Below are 9,802 nucleotides of genomic sequence, written 5' to 3'. Positions count from 1 at the left end.
CCACAGGTCACCCATTTCAATATCTGAGGCTGGGTGGCTTCCAAAAACGGCCGCTCCAACGGCAGAGCCGAAAATTGGAGGTGACATTCAGAAGTCTCTGAAAATTATAACCCTGACTTCCTCCTTGAAAAGCTTATCTGAATCCTGGCTTATCCTTTGATGAGGTTACTGAAAAAGCATTCTGCTCTGAGTACTTGAAAGATAACAGGCAATATATGTGAGCTGGTGCGCTTCTCCCTGGGGGGAAAACACTATCGAACATCCCAAGCATGGGACACTAATTAAATGGCCTGAATCATGCTGGACATTAAGGTCCTGGGGTGCCTTGGATTAACTCCTTCCTGCCCTTGCACACGCAGAGTAAACATGCATGCTCGTCCAGCCAGGCTCCCACGAGGACACGAGGATGTGCTCCTGTGGTCCCAGACTACCTGCTCCATCCTGCTCCAGAGCCTGTCGTGCACATGTTTCCACAGGGCAAAGCCTCTCGTAGGAAAGAACTGCATTCGCTGATCCCAGCTAATGGGTGAGCATCCTTAAGGAGCCCCTAAGACCTTCATTAACGAAATACTTTGCATCCAGAGAACAAGCTCACTTCTGAGAAGACACTAAGCCAGGGCTCCGGCTAATCCTGTCCATTGGCAAAAACGTGGCAACATTAACATTTTTGCTTAAGTTTAAGCAAATGCTTGGGGGTTTTGGGTGTTAAACCCATGGTTATGAGCAAATTTCTTCCTGAGCTTTGGGAAGAAAGGAAAAGCGAGCAGAGACAGAAATACTATCATATCAGTGAGAAATGGTGAATTCAGTAATGCTTAATGGGCTGGCAAAGGGGCTATGAAAATTGACCCTGCTCTATTTGTGAAGGAAAACAGTGGGGCTTCCTTTATAATGTGGAGTAGCAATCACAGCTCAAAGGGTGGAAAGGAGGAAAGATAATGCACTAAAAGATCGGGTATTATGGCAAAATCGGTATTAATTACAGGGAGCCGAAGTTCTGCCCTCGGAACAGCAGCAGCAGCCCCATTCCCAGGGAAAGGGCTGTGGCTGGCGACAGGTTGATGTCTCAGTCAGCATTCCCCTTCAGAAGGGAAGGCGGCTGCCACTGCTCCTCCCCAAAGCATGGCACTCATCTGGGTACCAGCTCGGGAAGGGCCGGTGGCAGGAAAATGTTATTCTACCATTCAGCTTTTTAATAACAGCAAATTACACTCTGTGCAAAGCCTCTTTGTAAAGCTCTAATGTGCCTTCAAGATGTGGGGCTCTACAACATGTACATTCTCATTACTCCTCTTCCTCTGGCAAAAGCCTCAAATCTTTGAATTCGTGGCAGGCAGAATTATAGTACTGTTTTCCTTTGCTTTCAACTTTGAATAACTTATGACAATTCCACACCAAATGTAAGAGGGAAGCAAGGTTTGGAATGGGCAAATTATCAGTCACTAAATAGGAAGCACCTTGCGAGGGAGGTTTGTGTGACCCGCTTGAATGGATCAATCATTGTACAAATATTTGGTATGGCTGGTGGGCAGGGGCATTTGCCCAGCACCGAGGCTTGCTGCCAGACAAAGCTGCCCTCCTCTTCCTCCTGCCCACAAACACTCAGTGTACTCCACTATACCCAGCACGGTCGCTCCACCAGGATGCTCCAGCTTTGCCTCTTCTCTGGTGAGCCTGTAGCCAAAAAGCAGGGAAAAAGAACCGAAGCTTTTAAATGGCATTATTTATTTCAAAATTAGCTGTCTTTAAATGCTGCCCCAGCCCCCAAAATGCCAATAATTGTTGTCTGGTTCCCTGCCATATCCCCAGCCAGCGCCTTCAGCGTTTCAGGTACCGCTGTGTGAGATTAGCAGGGAAGTGTTTTGAGTCCCTTACATCAAAGGGATGGAAAAACTATAAATTTAACAATGTATTATGCAGGTGAGGAAAAAAAAAACAAGTTCTGTTAAAAAGAACAACTCATTTCTTCTTTTTCTGGGGCAGGGCTTAAGGCAGCTAATATGCCTCTGGGGGGGGAAAAAACCCAAAACAATTTAAACAGAGGCAAGGCCAAAAAGCTAAGAAATACCAACAGGTGGGAGAAGCACCCAAGTTCCCCCCACACAGGGAAAAAGCATCCAGGTCTGGCAAGGCGGTGAGATGAAGCTTCAGGTGGCCAGGATGGGGTCAGGGCAGTGGCAAGGCTTCTGGTGCACCCCTGAGAGCAGCCCGAATCTTGCATCGGGTCCCTTCCTGGCAAGGCACGGTGTAAATAAAGACAGAAGGAAGAAAGGAAGATGATAAATGAGGAGGAAAAAAATGAAGCTAGTGGGATCAAAGGTTAGGGAAACGTTTTGTGAATTGCCCATGACAAGGTCCCATCATGAATACATCCCCGCCTGCCCCCGCCGCACGCCACCTGGGGTGCACTGGCCACAGGGGCTGGTGCTGGGGCAGCTGCTGGCAGCTGGGACAACAAAGCCCAGCAGCACCAGGGGGAGAAATAGCTGAAGTGCCCTTGCCTTGAATACACTGAGCATTATTTCCATGGGCTCTTAAAGAGAATAATTCATTAGTCGGCTCAGAACAATCAATATCACGCGCCGACAATTTATACACTGACTCTGTTTACCCAGCAGACCCTCTTTGATAATATTATTTATGATTCTAAATAACTCCATCGGTGTTCAATAGAGCTGGGAGGTACCTGGGGAACTGGGGCACAATCAAATTATGAAGACATATGGTTTACTCAGCGCTGGAAATGTTCAACTGCATTTCATTGCTGTTAGTCCTGCCGCAGTACCTTCCCCAATCAGTTCTACAACCTCCTTAATATCGTTTGCTGGATGGGAAGGCTTCTTCAGGGAGACGGCTCTCGCTCAGCCGACGGAGAGATGTGGCTGTAAAGGGAATTTTATTGTGGCTATTTCTGCATTCGCAGAGCTGAAGGACATGCCAAGCAGCTCAATGCATCCCAGGCCACCGTGGCAATTAAACTCCTGCATTGCCAGGGAGTCACAGAGCAGGCAGGGAAAGGCAGAGGCAGGCAGGGCTCTGCCTGTGAGCAGCTCCAGCCCAGAGCTCTCCTGGAGAGGCCGTCCCAGCGTAGCGCCGACTGATATGTATGCGGCACCGCATGCTCCGCATCTCTTGGCTGTATTTATGTTCGATGCACATACTGTGTACGTTTTAATAAAGCGCTTCTGATATACCCACAAACCGGCCAAATGCTGAGTCATTATTATCGACAGAACATCACATAAGTACTCTGCTGAGCTTCCTCTGGGCTTTGAGGGTGTATAAAGCTAACACTAATGCTATATTGCTCTATAAACTCTAGTCCTCCCTGCAGAGAAGCAATAATTAATCAGACGATGCATGATATGTAACAAATTAAAAAGATAAAACTTCCCAACAAAAATTATGGGACTAAGGAGACGCGGGCTGTGCTTTGCAGCGAGCTGTCCCTGGCATCCCATTTCCCCTGCTCTATTGGCATATAACTTACAAGGGCCGGATCCTGCACGCAGTGCGAGGCAGCCAGCTCTGCAGCTCCCAGGCACTGCCCCAGCACGGCATTCAAGCGTGAAGCGTGTCCGGTGCCTGGCTGGCTTTGGCACATGCTCAGCTTCAGCCTTTGCAAGGGACAGCCGTCAGGCTGCGGGGATCCAGGCCCAGGACGCCAGCACGGAGGATGCCATCGTTCTCCTTCTAAGCAGGGCAGAGGAAAGCTAGCACTTTCTGCTGTTGAACATGTCCTGGAAACTCTTCTCAACACCAATCCCACTTGTTCCTGGCTTGCAAATTGCTGAGGCTATAAAATAAAGTGATAACAGTTTTCACTGTGGAAATATAATCTCTGAGAAAATCCCACCAGAGTAATAATTAAAACAGATACTGAAGACCCTGACAACCCTGGATTTCTATTCTGGTTTCAGCTATATCTGCTACGCTGTTCCCGTTCAAAAAATCACCATCTCCTTTCCATAGGAAACCCAGACATTTCAGGACCCGGTTTTGTTCCCCTTAAAGCAGAATGGAGAAGTAAACAGCAATGTTTCCTGTGAAAGGGAAAGAAAAGACTTTTTCAATTCAGAAACATTGAGGGGGTTTCACTTCCACCTTCCCATGCAAACCCAGTGTTGGTGAGACCCTGGTTTCCAGCAGGAACACGTTTCGGTGAGGAAGCTCCAGGCAGCCCCTGTGCTTAGGAAGAAGGCATGGGATGTGGCAAGCCTCTCCCTATGGCTCCTGAGCCAGCACACCAGCCAGACCCCTCCGCATTTACCATTTTTCCCTTCTTTAAAAGATTTGGAAAGAAGTTCAAATCATCTCTTTGGGTGCACATCTTGGCTCTCCCGCCACTGCTTCCCAACACAGCCGGCCTCAGGCTTTCTCCCCCAGACACGCTGCTGTGAGCAATCCCTGAAACCTGCTTTAAGCCCCAGTCTGCAAAGAAAACCTGTCGGCAGCACTCCTTGGCTGCGCTGGCAGCCGGCGGGGTCTGACTCTGAAGTCCTATTTGGAAGCGCAGCCCTGCAAGACCCTTGGGACAGCGATGTCTGGATCGGCCCGAGCAGCCCTTCCCCAGCCCTGCGTGCTGCTGCTGGGACAAGGCACCGCACAGCGCATGGGGGAGAGGGGCGAGGGTGGGTCAGTGGGCGCACAGCAGCTGCCTACCCACGCAAAACGGCGGGGGGCCCAGGCTGCCCTTAGATGCTTTGCCAGGCTCCAGTCTACGGAGGCTTTTAGGCTGCATCTATCACATTGCTTTTGTAGCCTTAAAGGAGGTGTTTAGATATCTATATTTAGTTGTCCTCACTTCCTTTCCTCCTTGACATTTATGAATTTTAGATGCCTTTCACGCTGGGCCTCTGAAGGGTGTCTTGGAGAAACGTGTGGTGGCCCCTGCACTGTGCTGCGCCTCCTGGTGAAGCTGTACAAGGGACATCCCGTAGGGACGTAGCTTCAGCCTGTCTGCTGGACCATCAGAGCTCACCCAGCCATGGGATGCTTGGGCACCCTGGGTGCTGCCACGATGCTCTCCAGCCTTTAATAGGCGTGTGTGGCTGCTGCTGGCTCTACGGCTGCCAGGAGGAGAGAGGGAAGGAGAGGGAGAGATGACAGAGTGGTGGGAAAAAATGAGATTACAAGGGATCAGAGAGATGCTGTTAAAGTACATGGCAACTTACAGATGAAACAGGCAGCGGCTGCCTTGAGCTGAAGGCCAATTTGGCAGTGGGCTTGTGCAGGAATGCTGTCAGGGAATGAGCCTTGCCAAAGCGTGGGCGGGATGGGAGACCCTGCAGACCTCCCTGTCACTCCTTGCGCCGGGCTGTTGGGACGGGGTCCCTCTCCCCTCCTCCTCACCACGGTCTGCTTCAGTAGCACACTGGGTAATGTACTTCTCGTTCCTCCTGCTTCATACCCTGGACTCCTTAAATGGCTCTGAATCTGAGTGGTGGATAAACATTAGTTTCACAGCTCACAAAGCAGAACTGCCGGCTACTGCCGGTCTAGACGTAATGAGTTTCTCCCGGGACCCCTGGGAGCGTTTAGAGTGGGCTCTTCTTTACCCAAGCTGCCAGTCAAGCTGGTGCCAGGGGGGAAGCAGCGCCGTTAATCTCTTTCCGACCATCCCAGCCATAGCTGAAACCCCTTCGAGCATGTAACAGTTTTATTTTAATGTGCTGTCCCACCGGCACGCAGTCGGGAGCAGCATGGGCGGCCCACACACCGGCTTTCTCCTGCCTCCCTGCTACAAGCCCCAGCCAGGGGAACTTGAATTTGGGGTGCAGGATGGGGGCAAGGTGGGGTGAGCCAACAAGGTGAAACAAACAATGAGGGAAAAGCGTTCACATGTTTTACTTTCCACCCAGGCTGTTGGTGTCACCTCCTTGGGTATCCTTTAATTAACAGATTGCTGTTCTGCGGGGAGAGACTAGTTTAACACCCAGAAGAGGAGCAAGGAAAGTTTGCTTGGCAGCCAGGCACCAGCGGCTGGGGATGTCTCCCACTGCATCATGCTTCCATCACGATGCTAAATCACTTGTCAGGAGCTTTTTCCCACCAGCCGGAGCAAATCAGCTAATGAAGGTGATGGCATGTGGATTTTCAGGAGCGCTGACAGACTGGCCATGGTGGCTGCTGCTGCTTCCCTGATAACCTTGGGTCCTCCTCTGGGAAGCAAAACACCACTCATGCCCTTGTTTGCTCTCCTTTTCCAACCACAAATTAAATCCACAGGGAAATCAAGTTGGGATGCTACATTCAGATGAGATGATCTGGGAGGGATCCTGCCTGTGCCCAGGGATGCAGGACCTCCCTGAGCTTCCAGCAGGAGACCCAGCTGAGGAAGAGCCGTCACCAGCAATGCTGTCACCTGTGATGCTGCACTGAGGATCCCGCGGTGGCCAGGGCAGAGCCACCACCTCCCCAGGGCAGACCCCACAGGGGCACAAGGTATTTGCAGACAGAGGCAGCTTCCCCAGGCCCCTCTGCATGTCTTCACATGAGCTCTGCACAGAGAGCTCAAGGGCAGTGAGCTCAGTCCCAGGTGCTGGAAGCGGTGAGGAGCAGGGATGCAGCACATACAGATGCTGTCCACAAACCCTGTGCGTGCTAACAAACACCCAGTGACAGCAAGTGCACAGAACGACTACCTCTTCCGAGAAACACTGGCTCCCGGAGGAGAGATGAAGAGAATCACACTAGGATTCATCAATTTCTCCTCTCCAGACCTCTTCCCGGAACAGGTTGGACATATGAGATGGAAAAAAGGGAAAGAGCCACTGTCAGGTCCTTTCCAAAAGACCGACAGACTAATTGCCAAACTCTAAATATATCCCCGCTCCACATGTCAGCCCAGGGCTTCTGCTCCCCCATCCTCCACGTCAGCAGAGCAGCAAAAGTGCAAGAGAGCCTCTAATCCGCAGAGACGGGCAGGGAGCCAGCATGGACTTTTCCATCCCTAACCTCCGAGAAGATGGGCACCTGTGTCTCTCCTCTCTGCCGGGCCATATTTAGCAGCCATAATTATACCCTTTCAATCTATGTATAAATAACTGGAATTCCGGGTAAAATGTTGGGTTGCTTGATTTACATCCCCAGTGAGTCGATAAGGTTGCAACAAGGATAAATCACAGCAGAAATGCATACTTAGAAGATCCGAGAGGAAGAGAGAGAAACTTCTGCCCCCCCACCCCCTGCTCTCCCATTACTCATGCTTGTTTATAAAGCGGCTGGGATAGTTTTGGCATTAAATAAACATTGTGCGATTGCCCAAGTGTTTCATCATTGTCCTAAGTGCCCATGGAGAGTTGTGGGAAGGAGGCACTTGTTTTTCCTGCCTGCTTCTGTTTTCAGGCCACCAACGAGAGAGCCATAAAGGAGGCTGACAAACTGAGGCTGCTGAGGAGGGTCCCCATTCTCTTGCCCCTGCCAGCCCCCCAGCCTCCCTGCCTTGATCTACTGGCTCAGGCTGGAGTTGCCAGAGGTGCCCAGGCAGGACCCACTGAGAGCTGGGAAAGGAGTTTCAGTTCCCATGCAAACCCCAGCCCTGCTCCTTCAACCCTCAGGCTGAGGGCTCCTGGGAATTTCCTTTGGCGGGTGACCTGGCTTTTTCTTTTCACACCAGACCTGCAGATGGGCATGCATCAATAACCTGCTCCTTGGCTGGCAGAACGTGGAGACAGACCCCCACCTCACCACTGATGTACAGCAGCATCGCTCGTCTCAAGCCAGACTGTAAATTAGTGCACGCAGCAAGCAGCCAGCATCGGGGGAACACCAGCCGGTGAAACTGCAGCACTTTGCGGTGAGCACCAGATCATCACTTGTCCCACTCCCTCCCAAGCGTAACACCATTCAGTGCGTGGCCAGGATCACCAGGCTGGGGCCAGAGAGGCCAGCATCCTCCACCTGCCACTGCATCTTAGCAGCAGGCTGGAGAGCTGCCCAGGGAGCTGGGTGGTGGGGCCGAGGGGGCTTGCCAGGGTACTCAGCCCTCCCATAAGGAAAGTGCTTCTGGGCTGCTGAGGCAGCTTTTGGAAGGAGCTGGACCAGCCAGGCAGTGGTAGGGAAGAGCCACGGCATTCACAGCGGTGACTGCATCTTTGGACAGCAGGCTGAATGGTGGGGTGTGCAACGGTAGATGGACGAGCCTGTCCTGGATGTTTTTCAAGTGGAGATTAACCACTGAGTAGGTTCTTTTTATTTAAGATGCCATATGTCTCTTCCCTCTAAATACCTCTTCCATCAGATACCGCTGCGATTCCCAGTCTCCCTTCCAATCCTGCCTTTGAGACACTATTGCAAACACTTCATAAAACCGTGTCAGATCGGAGATGGAAAATGCTTTGAAGCCTCCTTCTGTCCATTCCCCCATGTGTGTCACACCCAAACGTATACGTAGCTGCTTTGCCTGCACCAGCTCAGAGCCTTGGAGCTGCAGTGTACCCAGGAGGTGGATGCCGTTGCTGGGTCCAGGGCAGAGCGCTGGTTTGACTCCTGTGACTCATTTGATTACGTTGCAAATTCTCTTCTCCGTCTGCAAAAGGGGGATAGCGATGCTATCCTGTTCCCCTGCCGTGAGCTTCAATATATCACGGGTTGGAGGCACTTAGTACTATGTAAATGGGAGACGTATCAGCTGTGCCTCAGATAAATGAATTTCACTTAGATTGATGGGTGTGAAGCACTTCCAAAATTAGGCCTATTCTTCTTACATCAAACAGTTTCCTCAAGCCAGTTCAGCTCCATTGATGTAGAGGAAGTCATCAAGTTGCGATTCATCATCGGGTTCAATCAAAGACCTTCGATAGACTGACCCACCGCATGCTGCCTCCACTTCGCGGAGAGAGTCGGAGTTTGGCCAGGCACACGAGGACCAGGGCACTTCACCTCTCTGCACGGGGCATCTGAGGCTTGCTCTGAAAACCCAGGGCATGCTTTTGGTACAATTAAAACCACGTTTGGTGCCTTACACGGAGCTTGGAGAATTGCCCGTGTATTGGAGGATATTCAGGCATCTTCACAGCGTTTGTCTATCAGCAGAGTTGAAGCACGAACCAGTTTTCCACAAGTAGTTGCCTGATCGTCCTTGCCCTTTGTAGCTCAGTTGGAAACGGATAGATCAAACTTCAGTATCTCTGAAATCCTTGCCTCACTCCCGTGGGCCTCTGCCCCTCTCCTGCAACCTCTCTCACAGGATGGGCACTATTTCTAGGGATAAGGGCTGGAAAGGCAGCGCACAGCAACCTGAGTGCTTGCTCTGTTCAGCATAAGCATCTTTATGCCATTAAATGCTCTGTAACATACAGACAACATCATAACCCTCATCTCATTCAGTTAGCAAACAGTAAATCCCTCTCACACACAGGAGCATCACCATCAAACTGCAGCTAGCTGAGTAATGCTGTAGTAAACCCCACCAGGCCATTCACTACAGCTTCATGTTTGCCTGTGTGACAGGGCTGTCACCAATCCTGACCTCAGAGAGGGGTCTGTAGGCAGCCTGCTCCTCTCCGGGGCTGCAGTTTCTTCTCTATGCCAGACCCAGGCCCCTCCTGCCTACAAGTATCTGCCTGGTGTTTGTGCATGGAGGAGCTCAGCTCTCTCCAACTTAACTGCAGATAATCAACAAAGCTGGGCAAATAATTTAGCACATATAATTTATTCTATGAATTTTGATTCTTTGCCCACAAGCAGCTTGTGCTTCTCACAAAGGTATTGGCCCTGTGAAATTATGCAGGGGAACTGCCGCCTTGGCCTTGAGCTCGTTCAGCCGGCTGGCAGCGAGCTTTCAACACTCCGAGCATTG

This window comes from Falco cherrug, chromosome 17 (genome assembly GCF_023634085.1).
Source record: "Falco cherrug isolate bFalChe1 chromosome 17, bFalChe1.pri, whole genome shotgun sequence".
In the NCBI taxonomy this organism is placed as follows: Eukaryota; Metazoa; Chordata; class Aves; order Falconiformes; family Falconidae; genus Falco; species Falco cherrug.
Note: the sequence above shows the minus strand (reverse complement) of the source record.